General features: G+C 47.2%; 1 protein-coding gene across 1 annotated transcript in view; it reads right to left on the reverse strand.

The window, feature by feature from the left end:
• KANK4 (KN motif and ankyrin repeat domains 4) overlaps nucleotides 1-9,869 on the reverse strand; it is a 68,564-nt gene extending 58,695 nt beyond the window's left edge. Inside the window, exon 1 of the mRNA XM_080656950.1 lies at nucleotides 9,770-9,869. The gene's annotated coding sequence lies outside the window, so the exon portion shown is untranslated. The remainder of the gene's footprint in view (nucleotides 1-9,769) is intronic.
• Nucleotides 9,870-18,165: the final 8,296 nt, after the last annotated feature.

Genomic DNA, 18,165 nt, shown 5'->3' on the forward strand with positions numbered 1-18,165 from the left:
CTACCTCTGCTCCTGGACCCTCTCCCTGGCCCAGGCAAAAAGGGCCATCCTCATCTCAGGAGAAACTGCAGAGAATCTAGCCTTGATTGATGTTCTCAGAAGCCCAACTGCCCTCTCAAGGGAGCAGTTGACAACACCCACTATGAGATCAGAGGTAAGAGAACTCTGGTCTCTTCCTCATCATTCCGCCAAGATCAAGCCAGGGAGAGAGGCTAAAGATACCACTTCCCCAGGGAATTCAGAACCTCTGAGCACTGGCCTGGAAGGCAGAAGATCTGGGAAAAGGTCACAGGGTCCACCCTCTCCCAGAGCCAGGCAGGATTCCAGGTTCCTTTCCACCCAGACTCCACCTCCAAACGGCTGGGGCAGAGGGTCAGGGTCCCCCTCAGTTCCCCTTTTTCTCCAGCTCCTCCCTAATGACCCACCCAGAACCTCCCGTAAGCTCCCAGTGGCTTTCAATCCCACCTTCCAGGTAACTCCGAAAACTAGGCTCTCACTCAGAGCCTGGGGCAGGCATAGGAGCCACAGGCACGTTAGCTTATAAATCCTCAAAGAACCAATACAGTAGGATCTTTTACCCTATTTTAAAGGCAAGAAATTGAAGTTCAAAACCATTTTATAATTAGAAAGGAAATAAATCTTAAAAGGAAACCACATTTCTTAAATAAACAAAGCACACACCAACAAAACCTAATAAGAACCAGGATTTCAGCGAGAGAACTGACCAAATAACCCTTAGAGACAGAAAAAAAAAAAAAAGCTAATTTAATTGACTACCTATTATGTAAAGTGCTTTCTGTGCACTATCTTATTTCATCCTCGGGGTGACCCTATAATGCAATCTCTTATTGTCCCCATTTTACAGATAAGAAACTGAGGGGCAGGGAGGCGGTGTGACTCATCCAAATCCAAACTTGTACTTTTTTTTCGGGGCCACAGTGGAGGGTGGATTAATTGGTTCCCCTTCAGGATAACGTATTTGCATTTTAACAATAGCTCTCTGGAAAAGACAAAGGAATCCAAAGGAATAACTAATGCAGGGAATGTCAGGCCTCAGCTAGGCCAGTGGGCAGAGTTCACAAGGCAAGAGCCTTTGGGAACCACCAGCCATCACACGAAGGCGGCCACCCACAGACCTGGCTAACACAGGGATCCATTCAACAGCTGGCAAAGCTTGGGCATGGGGTAAAATGAGAGAAGACTGGGTCAGGGAAGGCCAGCCAGGAGGCAGGGCAAGAGTGGGGCAAGGAGTAGCCGCAGAAGAATGTTTTCAGGTGCTCCGTGAGTGTCCCAGGCCCAAAACAGCCTGCTTCACAGTGTGGGAGAGACACTTTCAGCGTTGGGGTCAGGGCTGGGCAAGGTGCTGGAGCGGGAGTCCTGGGTTCTCATTCCTGCTCAGTTCCTCATTCCCCGTGCCACCCAGGCCCTGCCACCTGCCACCTGCCCATGCTGGTCCTCAGTGTCCTCACCTGTAAGACAGGAGGGATGGTCTAGGTAACCGTAAGGTTTCCTAGAGACAAACAGTAGGTGAAGAGGCTCAGGACAGAGGGAGCTCCTGGCCCAGGAGTGAGGCCTGCTGCCTGCAGGCCGGTTGTGAGGGTGCAGGGAAGCTTCCTAGAGGAGCCCACACCTGGAGAAAATGGGACCGTCACCCAGTGGCAGAGGAGAGCGGAGGCACTCAAATGGAAAGGCTGACCCGAATGGCGCTGAAGCACCAGTAAGAGAATGCATCATTTTCAGAAGGAGGCACCACTATCTCCATGTCACCGATAGGAAAACCGAGGCTCGGCAGGGAGACAGCCAGGTGGCCGAGCCAGAGTTAGACTCCAGTTCTGCCTGACCGCACAGCTTTTGCTCTTCATTTTTATCCTCTCCGCACACTCACAGGTGCCTGTGCTGTGAGTGTGGATACAGGCAAAAGGCTGAAGAGAAGGATGGGGAAGACACGATGGATGGACAGTAAGCACTTTCTTACTGAAACAAAAGGGCAGCCATAGTTTTTTTCCAAACAGACTCTTCAGTGGTTGCCTGTAGTTTTTAAGAGCATAAGGGTCTGGAATCAGATCTGAGCTGAGCTCCTGGCTCCACCACGTAGTACCTTTGTGACCTAGAGCAGAGGTCTGAAGCTTAGAACCAGCCTCACTTTACTCACCAATACAATGGGAATAGTAACAGTGATAGCTCATTGGGTGGTTGGTAAACATTCAACAGCTGCTGTATTTAAAGGACTTGGCACAGTGTGTGGTACATGTTAAGCATTCAATAAAAGGGAGCAAACCTACACACACACACCCTCCTCTCATCTACTGTTGCTCCAGTGGGCTCTCCTCTCTCAAAATCAACATCTGGCCAGTCTCTCACAGCCTCAAAGACTCCCTCCTCCTTCCATCTGCCTCCCTCGCATTCCCTCCATTTCAGAACCCGCTTCAAAGTTACTTCTCCCAGGGCTTCTCCTCTTTCCTAGAGCTCGAGCTTGCTTTGATCAAGTGATCTCATCAATTAGCCTACACAAGCCCCTTAACCTCTCTCAGGACCATAATTGTCCACCGGGTGGTTTTTTTCAAGGGACTGGTTTGCATAGGGTCCGCCAAGCCATCAACACAGGGCCTAGCGGATTTGTGGAGCCTGGTGGGTTTGTAGGCTGATAGGAATTGTCTAACCAGTTGCCATGTGTGCCTGTAATTTGTAAATGAACCTCTGGATATACATCAAAACCTTCCACCCAAACCACAAATTACGTGCTCTTACAAATTTGCCAAACTATTAAAAGGAATTTACAACTGCTCAAGAATGTCTGTACTAATTAGACAGAGATAGACGGGTCTATGAAAGATGAGGACGAGCGAGGGTAGGGAATTGGGAACTAAGCTTACTGACTTCCTGTCGGGGCTCTTTCCCTTTTGGTGCCATGGACACCCCTTTAGCAGACTGATAAAACCTATGGACCCTTTCTCAGAACGTTTTAAAATATATAATATAAAATGAATTGCTTGATACAAAGAAAACCAATTACACTGAAATACAATTATTAAAAAATCTTAAAATGAGTGTGTAATGTATGTTCTTTATGAGCACATTAAATAGAGAGCTCTAGCAGCGGGTGGAATAACTGCTTTAATCTCAGAGCTGCAACGGGCATAACTCATAGCCCAAGATGTCTGCAGCTGAACTGTGGTATGAAAATATCTGTGATTCCTACTGGTAACAATATCACAGGTACTGCAAAGACATTGTGGTTTATTGCCTACATTCATAATTGAAGAAAATGCTAAATAAAGGTGTTATTTCTTTTTCACCACCCAAGTTCACAGACTCCTCTGAATTCTACACATGGGCTGTTAACCCCAAGTTCAGAATCTCTGTTAGGTCCTTTACAACTCGGTAAGTATTCCTATTGGGCATATTCTTGAATTCCAGCCCACCTTTGTCTTCTTCTCCAGGAATCTACCTCCACTCACTCCCCTTCCTGCTCCAAAAGCTCAGCTTCTATACACTTGGCCCTCCTCTATCCTCCACTCCCATCGGCTTGGCCCAGCGAGGACTCGGGCCACAGCAGTTCCTATGCCCAGGCTGACCAGAGACCAGCCAAGACATGGCCTGGAAAGAAAGCCTCAGCTTCTAGAGAACTGAGCTTAAATGTTAGGATCTTCTCTGGAACCTGAACTAAGCAGCAAAGGAGAAGTGGTGAAGGGGACGGTGTGGGCAGGTGCAGAGTTGAGCCGATGGCATCCAAAGTGAAGACCAGTGACCGACTGCGCCGGTGGACTAGCCTTGAACTCCAAACCCTCTCCACCCCACCTCAAGGGCGCCTGGGCTCCCTCCAGGCTGTGCTTAGGTAGCAATGCTTCAGTGGATGGCTCCTCACCCTCTTCCTGAGAATCATTTCAGGGGGTCCCTGCTGTGTGTATCAGAAGGGCCCTCCCTAAGTCCGGATTATCAGTAGCATTTTACAGACGAGGAAGCTGAAGTTTGGAAAAGTTGAGTCATTTGCTTGGGCTCACAGGGCAAGTAAAATGGTGAAGCTTTTATTCCCTCTTTTATTCTCCTCCTTTTTTTAAGGAGCAGAAGGGTGATGGCCTTATTTATTTATTTATTTATTTAGTTAGTTAGTTAGTTATTTAAAATCACATAAATGATACATGAAACCCATCTCTCAAACTCTGACATTACTAATAAAATGCCCCCCCCCCACACACATATTCAATATTAAACCTAGTACATGTGACCATTCTTGGATATATTCAGCCACCACCCAGCTTGACCTGACCGGTCTTTTAAACCCTTTCCCAAGAGTAGGATGGCTACATTTTCCAAGGGGGGAGGGAGTGGGGAGTGGTAATTAACAGCCGATGAGCACGGCACCTGGAAACACTCAGCCCCGCTGCCTGGTGCCCAGCTATGAAAATCAAAATCGATTTCACTGAGAGTCAGCATCTCTGGCTTCTGGGCAGAACCCACGCTGTGGAGGGAAATCGGCACTGAATTCTGCTCTTTTCTCTCGGCATGGAGCAAATTCTCCCCAACGCCATATTTTCCCCCACTTGTCACTTGACGTCAGAGCCACAAACTAGACATACCAAAGGAAACTACAGACACAAAGCGTCCTTTCACACAAAGGGGAAAAGCCACAGCCACATTAAAAAATATATTTATCCAGTCAATACGTTTTATTTGCTTTTGGGGGGAAAGTGGGGAAGGAGATGGGAATTGGGACTTGTGTTTTCTCCCATAATGCCTGTGTCCCCGGAAAGCTATGTGAGGGGCAGCGTCTGGGCCCCAGCGAGACAGTGAGGTGTTCTTTTGAAAACAGACTTCTTTCCCTTGGAGAAGGAATGGTCAGCCTGCTTCATCAGACACCACCAATCTATAAGTGCCTGCATATCACATTAACCATCGACTTGAAATCATGGGGCAACTCTTGGAAACCATTGCAGGCTTATTTTCAGCCAGAGGGCCTCTCTTCTTTCCTTTAATCCTACTTTGAAATATTATTCACATAGACTGGAAACGGTTCAGAGAAAGACCTACTAGAAGCCTCTCAAACTCTGAGTCTGGGAGATTAGCATTCTAAGGCACAGAGAGGGTAGGGGTCCAGCTGCAAATCACACAGCTAGGTAACAACAGATTTAGGCTCTGATTCCTAGACATCTAGCCTCCAAGCCTGCATCTCTTTCCACATGACTACAAAATAGCACAAAGTGGTCTGGTCTCCAGGGACAGAGGCTCTGTGAATCCTAATGTTATCATTTATTAGATCCATAAGCCTGGGCAAGTCACTTAACCTCTCTGAGCCTCACTTTCCTCATCTATTTATACATCGGGGATTTTGATATAACTATCTTTAGGATTATTCCGAGGATTAAATGTGCCAGGGCTTGACACAGAGGTGCCTTTTATTATACTGTACTGCTTCCGTGTCACATACAGAAGTGAGTGGGTCTGTCATCTGAAGTGTGATAACTGTGTCCACACAACTGCCCAGAGATAGGGGAAAAAAAAAAAAAAAAGATTGTTATCAACCCCATTTTACAGTCAGAAAAATTCAGCCCCCAGCCTGGCCCCCAGAAATGACATAATTTGCATGACATCAGTTTTAAAAGTGAGCACATTCTCAGCATTCAGAAGTCCTAACTGTCCTCTCTACCACACCTCCCAACGCATGGGTTGAATTAGAAGTAATATCCACTCCTCCTTCCCACTCAGAGCAGAACCACATATCACACTGGCTTATACTTCATGACCCTTCTTTGTAAACTGGGACCAGCACAGTCCCTGGTACCGAGCGGACTCAGTGCAGTTTTGATGAATGAGTGAATTACTATCCTGATCTGCAGATACGAAGGACTTGGTTGGCCCAGTAGCCAGAAGTAGGTATCTTGTTGCAGAAAGCAGGAGAGAGGCCAGGCCAGCAGGCAAGAACTCCAGTGGTAACAAGCAAGAACCCCAGTCTCTCCATTCATTCCTTTAAGCCTGCTCTATGGGGAAGAGGCTTTTGACAAGACCAAGAGCTGGGCCCCTGATCTTAAAGGTCCCATCCAGGGCCCAGAAGATAACTGTGAAGCACATGTGCCCCTCTTCCAGCTAAAACAGATGTAATAACATTTCAGGCAAGGGGCAGCCAACAGGCCAGGGAGATGGCCCATCTGTCTTCCTAATTGTCAACTCTGCCCATAATAAGATTTTTCTCCCTGTCACACCTTAGGCTGCTACTGAACTGAAGCAAAACCAAGATATCCATCTTCCAGCTATGCCCAATGGCCTTCACAAGGTGCCAGGGATGAAAGGAGGCTATTTGGCTAAAAGAAGAAGCCCTGGACCGGAAGTCAGGAGCTGGGGTGGGGGGAGGGGATGAAAGAGAGGGGGGTCCATGCTCGTAACCAGCTGCAGATGCTTGGGCACTCACTGTACCTCATTGGCCTCTGTTTCCTGTAAAATTAAAGTCCAAAGTTCAGGAAATGGGTCAATGGGGAGGCAAGGGCTGTGAACCATGTGACATTGCATACAGGATATTTTGGGTTAGATGCATTTGGAGATGTTTCTATCTTTCGATCCTTCTCCCTTCCTCTCTCTCTCTCAAAATCAATATAAAACATGTTCTTGTTTTTTAAAGATGCACAGTGCAGCTAATACTCACTGTGACCGAGGCATGTCCAGGGAGCTCTGGAAACAAAGAAATGGAGCATCTGACTCTGGTCAGGAAAGGCCTTGGCTCGGGTGGGGATAGGGTAAGGAAACCTTAAATTTAATGCTGAAATTGAAAGCTGAGTGTGCACTCACTGGATAAACAAGTAGGAAGAGTATTTTAGACAAAGGGCAGCATGTGCAAAGACAATGTGTGTGTGTTCTAGGAACTGCTTGGAGTGTGACTGTGAGTAGAACAGACAGTGCTCACTGAGAAGGGAGGAGATGGGGGAAGTGATATGCCATGTAAGGAATTTTACACTGCAGGCAACGAGTTCATTCTAGTTTCAAAAGTCGAAGATGAGCCACGACTCCCAGCATGAACCTTTCTAACTGTTGAACAGAGGCCTTGGTCAGTTTTGAGAGCAGTTGGCAATAGGGAACAATTGGTAGAAAGATCTGCTGCTTCTTGGCACCCTGAGCAGGCATGGGCTGTCTGACCAAGATGCTGGTATGCACGGGGGGGGGGGGGGTAGAAGCAGGGTGAGTCTGGCACCAGTCTATCAGTCTCTCCCTCTTTCCCAGTCAGGGGGACTCCAAATGTGCATTATAATGGCTGAGAAAGTGTTGGAAGCCGCCCATTGTCCTCACTAGCAGAGAGGTGTGGACAAGGAACCCGGAAGGCTGGTCAACCTTGAAGCTCTGAAAGGTCAGAGCCAACCACCCACTGTCTAGTTGAGACAAAGGGAGCTAAAGCAACTTCCACCTTTTAGTTTTATGTAAATTCTTTTTTTTTTTAAATGTATTTTATTGATTTTCTACAGAGAGGAAGGGAGAGGGATAGAGAGCTAGAAACATCGATGAGAGAGAAACATCGATCAGCTGCCTCCTGCACACCTCCTACTGGGGATGTGCCCGCAACCAAGGTACATGCCCTTGACTGGAATCGAACCTGGGACCTTTCAGTCCGCAGGCCCACGCTCTATCCACTGAGCCAAACCAGTTAGGGCAGTTTTATGTAAATTCTTGCTGATTGGCTATTATTGGAATTGCCTGCCTAAAGGCTATGGGTGTATCCCATAGTCTTAATAAAAGGGATAGCAAGGCCAGAGTGGGGTGAAGTCCTTCCCCTTGAGTTGGGCTTCCGCCTGGCCCCCAATTCCCAAATTTATACTTTCTTGTCTAGTCTCTTTCATTTGCATGTGGCCTCCTCCAGAGCCCAAACCCTGAACCTGAACCCTGAACCACACGGGACATGGGGGGGACACTCACAACTGGCAGCCCAACTTGGGACACTCGCAAGAAAGGAAGGTACTGATTGGCCTAGGCCAGTGGTCGGCAAACCGTGGCTCTTGAGCCACATGTGGCTCTTTGGCCCCTTCAGTGTGGCTCTTCCACAAAATACCACGTGCGGGCGCACATGTACAGAGCGATTGAAACTTTGTGGCCCATGTGCAGAAGTCGGTTTTCGGCCTGGCCGAGTCTATTTTGAAGAAGTGGCGTTAGAAGAAGTGGGGGTGTCGGTTGGTCGGGCGACCGGAGCCGCGATTTGCCGACCACTGGCCTAGGTGATGGGATGCAGAAGCAAGGGGCATGCCCATTTGGTTGAACCTCTCATCATCACCTGGGAAACAGTCTTTCAGTTCCTCTAATCAACTCTGTTACTAAACTCAGGGCCCTCTCATATGCTGTTCCTTCTGCCTTGAAGGCTCTCTCCACACCCTTCAACTGGTTAATTCCAGTCAGTCTTCTAAGCAACTGCTGTGCCTACCACAGATTCTCTTAGCACCTTAACCTTTTCTTTCAAAGAATTCAGCACTTCATAATTCTATATTTGAGTGATTTGATTCATGTTGGTCTTAGACACTGGACTGCAAGCTCCATGAGGCCAGACACTGCCAGTTTTGTTCATTTCTCTGTCCCAGTACCTGGCTCAGAGCAAGTATTTGTTGGTTAAATGAAAAGCCTTGTGTGGACCCTGAGCCATTCCCCGTTCACACTGTCCTTTAACATTCCCCATAACTCACATTAAGGTCCAGTGAGGAGTTTGGACAGGGAAGGAGGGCAGGACTCGTCAAGGCAATATCAGAGGGCACTCTGCTTCTATTGCAAGTGTCGTTCTGTGTTCTCCTGTGCTGTCTTGAAGGGGCTCTAAGGCACCCGAAATTGGTTTACCCACCCAGGCCGGTCCTCGGGGATTGTATTTAATTCAATATGCTTTCTCCGCAGGCCTGGTGCTGGTCACTGGTGGCATCTGACCATCTCCTGACCCTAATTGGTCAATAGAACTTTGTCCAGGCTTCAAGGAGTCATCCTCGCAAAGGGGGGAATCTCCTCCTCTCCTGGAAAAATATCCCCTCCTCTCCCTCCATTCCAGCACTCTGGGGCTCCTGGGCACTTAAACCCCTGGCTCCTGCAGCCCTAGCAGATGCCCTAGGGCAAGCGCAGATTTAGGCCTGGTGTAGGGGCTCTGGAGCTCCATGTTCCAATGCCCAGTAACTGGCCAGGCTGCAGGGGCACGGTACTTGGGGGTCAAAGGTTTGACCTTAAAAGAGGGATGAGAGGGAGGGCATCTCACCCAGGGTGCACAGGATCGCAAAAAGCGTCCCGGCTGCCAGCGCGAGGGAGGAGCCCGGCTGCCTCCACCCAAGGTCGTAGCCCAGCGGGAGCGCTGGAAAGTTCAGAGGGCTATCAGGGTAGGAATTAGCGGCCGGCTTTTCGGAAAGAAGAAAGACTAAGAGCTCATTTCAGGTAGTCCTGTGAGCCAGGGACAGGGCGCTCCAGTCCTGCAAGCTACATCCTGGACCGCAGCGCCCAGCTCGGAAGCGCTGGGCGGGGGCTGCACCACCCCAGCTGCAAGGACGACGCGGCCTTCCCCCTCCTCACTGGTCTCTTCTCTGCCCAGCTTTGGGGCGCCGGGAGCCAGTCAGGGCGCAAGGGGAGAGGCGCCCGCCCTTGGGCTGTTTCGGACCCCAAAAGGGGGCTCATGTCGGCCCAGGATGCCGCAGTCTCTGCCGTCAGGGGAGCCAGGGACGCGGCGCGAGGAGGGGGCGAGGCGGGCGGCAGAGGCAGAGGAGCGTGGTGGGGCCAAGACCCTGGTGGCGCAGGGCTAGGTGCTGGCGCGGGCCGGGGTCACAGGGCGCCTTACCTTGGCGAGCCGCGGAGTCCGGCGGAAGGCGGCCGTGCCAGCGGTGGGCACACAGCCCGGCTTTGGGGTGCACGCAGCCTCGGGTGCACAGTCCCGTCTCGGGCGCGCACCCCCGGGCAGGCGCACACTCGGCGTCCCGAGCGCGCACACCCTCAGGCGTCCTCTCGCCAGCGGATTCGGCCGGAGCCTGGGGCGCACACCCCGCGGTCACACCCACCGCGGCCGCTGCGGGACTGGTCAGGCGCAGCCCGCCCAAGCTTCGCCCCGCGTCGCCGGCCTGACACCACCGAGTCCCCGCCTTCGCCAGGAGAAAAAAAGACTGACGCGCGAGGGCTTCGATGTGCAGGAAGGGGCAGCACTTGGAAATCGAGGGGAGGGTCTTAGCTGTGATAAACTCAAGAAGCCTTTGGACAGTTTGGAAGAAAAACTTTCTGAAAAGAGACATGAGAACTGATCTGTGTATAGCGCCTTTCAGATTTCCAAAAGTGCTTTCATGTACATTTATCTCAGTTCATCTTTGCCACAACAGTTCGTGGGGCATTTGTATGCTCACCTATAGGTGCGGAGACGCTGTCACACTAGGCGATGACTGGCAGAACCGGGATGAGAACCCAGCCTTGATCATGAACCAGAGCTCGGTGGGCTGAGGTACTCGCCAGCGGTATTTTCTTCTTGAGGAAGTGGAAGGGTGAGGGAGGGTGTGGGGTGCAAGCAACTTCTCTCTCTCCTAAGTCATGTCTTTATCCATTTGCTTTTTTCCTTCCCACTCATGGTGCTAGCCCCACTCAGGAATCCTAAATCTTTCACTTCACACTCGCCCCCCCCCCAAACACTTTTTATCAGTTCAAAAGATTTTCATTAAGATTAATAACCTTGAATTATGATAAGATCAGTAAATGCCAGACGTTGTGCACAACATAAACTTAAAAGAAAAGAGCTGATATTGCCCCATTTTACAGATGTGGACAGACAGACATGAGGGAGGTAGAATGTAGCCTGGGGGACCCAGATCCCAACTCTGGCCCACCGTAGGTACCTTTCAAAGGGCCCGTTGGCATAGGGTAAACTTAACCAAAGGGGTTTCATTTTTGACACTGAGACCCTGAAGGAGGAGATAATGTGGGGCAAGGGACACTTACAGGACTTCCATTTTCCTGTGTTGATGGACACATGGTCATTACAATGACCTCACTTCCACCAGGCTAGTCTAAAAGCAAAATAACAGCCCCAGAGCAATAATAAACTGCAACAGAGACTTGGCCCCAATATTGGAAAGAGTAGCGAGTGATGGGGACTTCCATGATCTTGTGGGCAGCTCCAGGCTCCTACCCAAGGGAAGGGGCTGCTGTGATTCAGTTCTAGTTCATTTTAGACCTTCGGGGCAAGGAATTAATAGAGTTGGATGTTCGCGCTTTTAAGAGAAGCTGTAAATTTAGATATTTAAGTGAAGTCTCAATTTGTTGATAACTCACTTTAAAGAATGGTAAATACTTGATATGTAGGTCAACATTGTTCAAGCCAAATGAGTTTATGAACAGATCCAGTTCGTGGAGCAGGGGTTTGTGCCCTGGAATTCGGGGTACTTTACACTATTTAACTTGTACCTCCCAACACCCCGGTGGAATGGGCCCAGCAGAGACAACTATTTTCATTTTCTGGGAGAGGAAACCCCAATTCAGGAGGTTCTAATGACTAGCCCAAGGTCACACAAGCCAACCAGAGCTAGAACCGAAACCCAGGCATCCCAACTCCAGGTCCTGGCACCTTCCCTCTGCATTCTCTGATCTCATTAAGACGCTGTTCCTTGCTTTCTGGGTGTTGTGAGCCAAGTTAAGTATGGGGTGGCTCTGAGGTGTGGTGACAGAGCACCTTTCCTGGGAAGATGAAGCCAGAGTGCCAGCTGCTGTCCTCGAAAGCTCGGCCTGATGACTCAGAAAGAAGCTATGTCGTGAGGGTAAAGCTGAGTCAGAGGAAGCAAGCTTGGAACTGGGGCAGCCCATGCTTCTGAGTCCCAGAGCAGGGACTCAGGAAACGGGAGGAAGAATGGACTAAGCAAATACACCTGCTCGTAGCCCCTGACCCCCCTCCTCAATTAAACTAGAAGCCACGGACACAGAGACATCAGCTAGAGCACTGCTTATTTTTCCTCTCATAACTGGAAAGTCAGCAAGAATTAGGCTGGGAAGTCTCCTTGGGTGGTCATAGGAATAGGGGGCCTTTGTAGGCAGCAGGTCTTCTAGAATCTCAGGTTTGGGCATGTCCACTGCAGGACCAGCATGGGCCTTTCAGACAGAGTGAATCTGCAAAGCTGATTTAGAACGATCAGACACAATACTGCTGTAGCCTGAAGCTTGTAAGCAGAGGACCGAGCTGCAGGCAGAGAATGAGTCCCTCCTCCCCTAGCCCTTTGCTGGAGTTTGGGGTGTAGGAGGAGTTAACAAGAATTCACCATCTACCGTGTATGTGCCAAGTTCTGAGCTGAACATTTTACATACATGATCTCGTCAGGAGTCACAATAAAACTAAAATGGTGGTTCTCCTCCAAGGATGATGAGGTGCAGTGTCACCTGCCTGGGAACTCACAACTAGTACATGGGGAGGTAGGAGTCACACTTAGGTCTTGGTGACTCCAAAGACTAAACCCTCTCTAACTGAGGCCTGGAAATAGTGGCCAACATGGAGATATGTCATTCAGATTCTGCTGCAAGAAAGTACTGCCACGCTGTAAGCGCCGTGTCCACACCTCCACAGTGTGGTGAGCTCCTGTGGGGTCTGCTTCAGTCAGTGGTGTGTGTTGGTAATGTGTATGTGTGTTTTAAATATATTTTTATTGATTTCAGAGAGAAAAAAAGGAGAGAGAGATTGAAATATCAATGATGAGAGAGAATCATTGATTGACTGCCTCCTGCATGCCTCCTACTGGGGATTGAGCCCACAACCCGGGCATATGCATTTGTCTTGAATCAAACCCGGGACCCTTCGGTCCATAGGCCAGCACTCTATCCATTGAGCCAAACTGGCTAAGGTATGCTGGTAATGTTTAACAGCCAACTCAGGGAGGGGGATTGTGTGCAAAAATACGTTTGATTTTCATTATTCACGGTAGTTCTATAAAGTGGCTACAAATACTGAAATTGCTATTATTGAACTACTGTTCCCAGGGGAAATGCAGGGTTAAGTTCCTATAAGCTTCTGGGCACTTTTTCATCAACTGATCAATACATAACCTTGCTTTATGGTTTTGTTTAAGTATATATTATACTTTTAATATAGGGTTTCCCCAAAAATGTATAAACACTTTGAATGATTATAAAGTTAACATACAGTTAATTTTCAGAATTTAAAAGAATCACCCAGTTAGTGCAGCTCAGTGGTTGAGTGTCATCCATGAACCAAGAGGTCACTGGTTCAATTGCCAGTCAGGTCACATGCCTGGTTTGTGGGCCTAATCCCCAGTAAGGGGTATGAAGGAGGCAGCCAATCGATGTTTCTCTCTCACTGATGTTTCTATCTCTCTCTTCATCTCTCTTCCTCTCTAAAAATCAATAAGAACATTTAAAAATTATTTTTTAAAGAATCAACAGAAATGAATAATTTTATTTTATTTATTTTATTTTTTTGTCAAGGCCTGTTTTCAAACTGATGACCATTCTGGTCCAGGCACTGCTGGTAATGTGAAGCAATGGAATCGCAAACATCAAGAATCATTTTGCTCAGTATTTGTGTGCTCTCAATTTGTCAACCATTGCTGGTTTTGAACTGAAAACTTTATATTTTATGTATCCCCATTAAAAAAATCTAGTGGCACTTTAGGATAAATTTTCTTTGTCCAAACCTTAGTCTGGTTTCACCCATGATTTCAAGTCAGTCAAACCTGAAAAGGAGTGAAAATTAAGGGAGTTATCATCTGTTAAAGTGTGTATACATTTTTGGGTGATACCCTACATATTGTTGATTCATTAGCAGTGCACTAATGGCCAACAATGCTGTAACTCACACCTGAGAAAATGTTATCTTCTAACACATATATTTTCTCCATAAGGCACATCACAGCCTCCTTGTGTTTAGGAACACTAGGTAGCACTTCAAAACTATACGTTAGTGCTATTTTAAACAGTGAAATCGCCTACAAAAAAGCACAAAAAATACAAAACAGTACCACTACAAAAACTGCCAAAAGGACACTTGTTTACAGCATGAGAACTAACACAAGAAGGCCGAGGGCTGGTCACCTTGTTCAACATCAGCTGAGAATGTGCATGTCAGGTGACTCAAAGCTTTCACCACTCTGCATGTCTGTGAATGACTGCAAAAGTGCTGCAAATATTGGTTTGGGGGTTACAAATAAATGCTAGCATGTCAGTGCATTTGCAAACACAGAATCCACACGTATGAGGATCAGCTGTGCATATACATATCTGAACGTGCCTTCTGGGCCCTTCACATTTACAACCCATTCTTCCAGGTTTATCTCCCACTATCCTCCAGCCAGACTGACTGTTCACCATTCTCCAAACATGTCTCATGCTTATCTACCTTTGTGATTAAGTGCAGGCTGCTGTCCACATCTGGATTCTTTCTTCTCTGCCTCCCAACACACACACACACACACACACACACACACACACACACACACTCACACTGCCCTCCCATGTCTGAATAATTCTGCTGTGCAGTTGTATCTCCAGCATTAAAGCCTTCTTAATGCCCCAGACAATGGATTTCCTCCATCCTTGCAGCCATTTTTTTTGTTTTTTTAAATAAATCTTTATTCAGATTATTACAATTGTTTCTCCTTTTTCCCCCCATAGCTCCCCTCCACCCAGTTCCCACCCCATCTTCTGTCCTTACCTCCCCCCACACTGTCCTCATCCATAGGTGTATGATTTTTGTCCAGTCTCTTCCTGAACCCCCCCATACCCCTTTCCCCCTGAGAATTAACAGTCCACTCCCTTTCTATGCCCCTGATTCTATTATATTCACCAGATTATTCTGTTCCTCAGGTTTTTAATTCACTTGATTTTTAGGTTCACTTGTTGATAGATATGTATTTGTTGTTCATAATTTTTATCTTTACTTTTTTCTTCTTCCTGTTCTTTAAGAATACCTTTCAGCATTTCATATAATACTGGTTTGGTGGTGATGAACTCCTTTAGCTTTTTCTTATCTGTGAAGCTCTTTATCTGCCCTTCAATTCTGAATGATAGCTTTGCTGGGTAGAGTAATCTTGGTTGTAGGTTCTTGCTATTCATCACTTTGAAAATTTCTTGCCACTCCCATCTGGCCTGCATAGTTTCTGTTGAGAAATCAGCTGACAATCGTATGGGTGCTCCCTTGTAGGTAACTAACTGTTTTTCTCTTGCTGCTTTTAATATTCTCTCTTTGTCTTTTGCTCTTGGCATTTTAATTATGATGTGTCTTGGTGTGGTCCTCTTTGGATTCCTTTTGTTTGGGGTTCTGTGCACTTCCTGGGCTTGTAAGTCTATTTCTTTCACCAGGTGGGGGAAGTTTTCAGTCATTATTTCTTCCAATAGGTTTTCAGTATCTTGCTCTCTCTCTTCTTCTGGCACCCCCATAATTCTGATGTTGGTACGCTTGAAGTTGTCCCAGAGGCTTCTTACACTATCTTCAACTTTTTGGATTCTTTTTTCTTTTTGCTTTTTCGGTTGAGTGTTTTTTGCTTCTTTGTATTTCAATTCTTTGACTTGATTCTTGTGTTCCTCTAGTCTGTTGTTGGGTCTCTGTATAATATTTTTTATCTCAGTCAGTGTATGTTTAATTTCTAGTTGGTCCTTTTTCATATCTTCGAGGGTCTCGTTATATTTATTGGCCTTTTCTAAGATATTCTTGAAAAGCCTTATAACCGTGGTTTTGAATTCTATATCCAGTCGTTTGTTTTCCTCCATTTCTTTCGTTTGTGATCTGTTTCTTTGACGCCACATTTTCACTGTTTCCCTGAGTTGGTAGGGTAGATTTGTGTGCTAGGTTTCCTATACGGCCCAGTGGGTCGGCCTCCCCAGTTCACCTGAGGTGGACACTCTTGGTGCACCGCTTTGTGGACTGTGTGTACAGCCTTGTTGTAGTTAAGTCTTGATTGTTGTTGGTATCACTGGGAGGAATTGACCTCCAGGCCAGTTGGCTGTAAGGATCAGCTGTGTCTACGCTGGGAGAAGTTCGGTGCTGGAGACAGCCTTATAGGATTAGACTTGCCAAATTGCAATAGCCTCTGTGTTCAGCTTGGATGGGGTGGAGTCTCAGGGCGGAGCAGACAGTCTTGGTTTCCAGTCAGCCTTGCCCTTGCGCGCGCACGCGCCTGCAGACTTCTGCCTTCCCCGGCTCCCGAGTCTCCGCCCGAGAGTCCAGATTCCCTCCCGTAAGAGCGTGGGTCCCCAGGGGCTCGCCTGGAACTGGAGTTCAGTGCAGTCAGAACTGGGGTTCAGTGCAGTCAGGTGCTTCCGACTCCCTTCTGCTAGGGAAAGCCTGTGGCAACCTCCGCAGCCTTTGTGCACACTGGCGAGCGTGCCTCCAGACCCCTGCCTGCCGGGGCTCCCCCGGGTCTCCCCCGGGGTCTCCGAGTCTCTGGGTGCCTTTCTCTCTACCTGACAGTCCAGACTCCCCCTGTATGAGCCTGGGTCCCCAGGGGCTCGCCTGGAACTGGGGTTCAGTGCAGTCAGAACTGGGGTTCAGTGCGGTCAGGGGCTTCCTTCCCCCTTCCGCCAGAGAAAGTCAGCCAGGCTCTCAGCCGCCCTTCCTCTCTGCGCGCACAAAGACCCTTTGCCGTACCTCCAATTCTCTGTGAGCTTTTCTCTTTCCTTCTAGTTGTAGAATTTTCACTCAGCCAGCTTTCCTGTGGTTCTGGGTGGTGTCCGTTCTGTCTTTTAGTTGTAGTTTTGAAATTGTTGTGCGAGGCAGCAGTTTAGGTGCTTACCTATTCCGCCATCTTGGTTTCTCTCCCCTTGCAGCCATTTTGAAGCCTACATCAGAACATCAGACTGATCATGTTCTACCTTATATTACAAGGCAGCCTCAGTGATTTCCAAAAAACACAATTATGATCATGCCACTCACTTCCTTAAAATTCCTCAAAAGCGTTGCATTGCTCCAATAAAGTCTGGATGCTTTTAAGAAGGCTTGAAAGACTAGCCCCTTACTACCTTTGCAGTCTCCTCTTGTGTCCTCCATATGCTTTCTCCTCTAGCCATACGAAAGTCCTCTTAGTTCCTCTAACACACTGGGTTCTTTCCAGCCTAGAGTTCTCTGCACATGCTATGTGTTATTCTGCCTGGAATTTTCCTCCTTCCAATTCTTTGTTTAGATAATTAATGCTCATCCCATGAATTTCAGCTGAAACATTACTTCCACAAACATCACTTCTCTCTGATCAACCCCTAATCCCCAGACTAAGTTAGGAGTTCCTGGTGTCTGCTCTCAAAACATCTCTGTGTTAAATTATGTGTTATTGCCTACTTCTCCCACAAGATTATGATTACATGAAGACAGCCCTCTATCTCATTTTATGTATTTCAGCACCTAGTTCAGAATTTGGCACATAATGTAAATCCCAGTTCTCAATAAATGTTTGATGAATGAACAAACAACTAAATCTCCATTGTCCTGACATCTGTTGGGAGTGATGGAGAGCAAACAGCGAAAATAATGATGAAGGTTTTAAGTTTTCTTTCACTTTTAAATTACTATCTTGGTGTTTTATACTATACACTTAATTCTAAACTCAAAAGAGTTATTATTATTATATTCAAAAAGATTATGCTCCCACTACATGTTATACATAAAAATCATTTAGATAATGTAGATTAAAATGTGAAAGCTAAGCAATAAACTTCTAGACTGTAACGTAAGAGAATACACATGTCCTAGAAAGAAGCAAATATTTCTTAAACAAGACACCAAAAGCACTAACTCTAAGGAAAAACATTGATATATTTGGAAGATATTAAAATTAAGAACTTCTGTTTATCAAAACTTATTGACATAGGCAACAACCATTTTATTCTCTCTTATGATTCTGTGGTTTGACTGAACTCAGCTGGGCAGATCTGTGGCTCCACCCATTGCTGGTTGGGGCTGAGTCATCTAAAGCTAATTTAAGCTGGAATATCCAAGATGGCTCTTTCAAATGGCTGGTTAGTTAGAGGGAAGAGTAGGCCCAGAACTCGTATAGCATCACTTTCAACGTGATTTATTGCTTAAGTAGTCACAGGGCAAGCGTAGATTCAAGGGGAGAGAATAATAAAAACCATTAAGAGAGTATAACAGCAAATCACTGAGAGGTTTTCAAAACTTATATGTTAGCGGTTGAATTGTGTCCCTCCATCCCCAAATTCCTAGGTTGAAGTCCTAACACCTACTACCTTAGAATGTGACCTCATTTGGAA

Source organism: Plecotus auritus, assembly GCF_963455305.1.
Source record: "Plecotus auritus genome assembly, chromosome: 2".
Classification (NCBI taxonomy): domain Eukaryota; kingdom Metazoa; phylum Chordata; class Mammalia; order Chiroptera; family Vespertilionidae; genus Plecotus; species Plecotus auritus.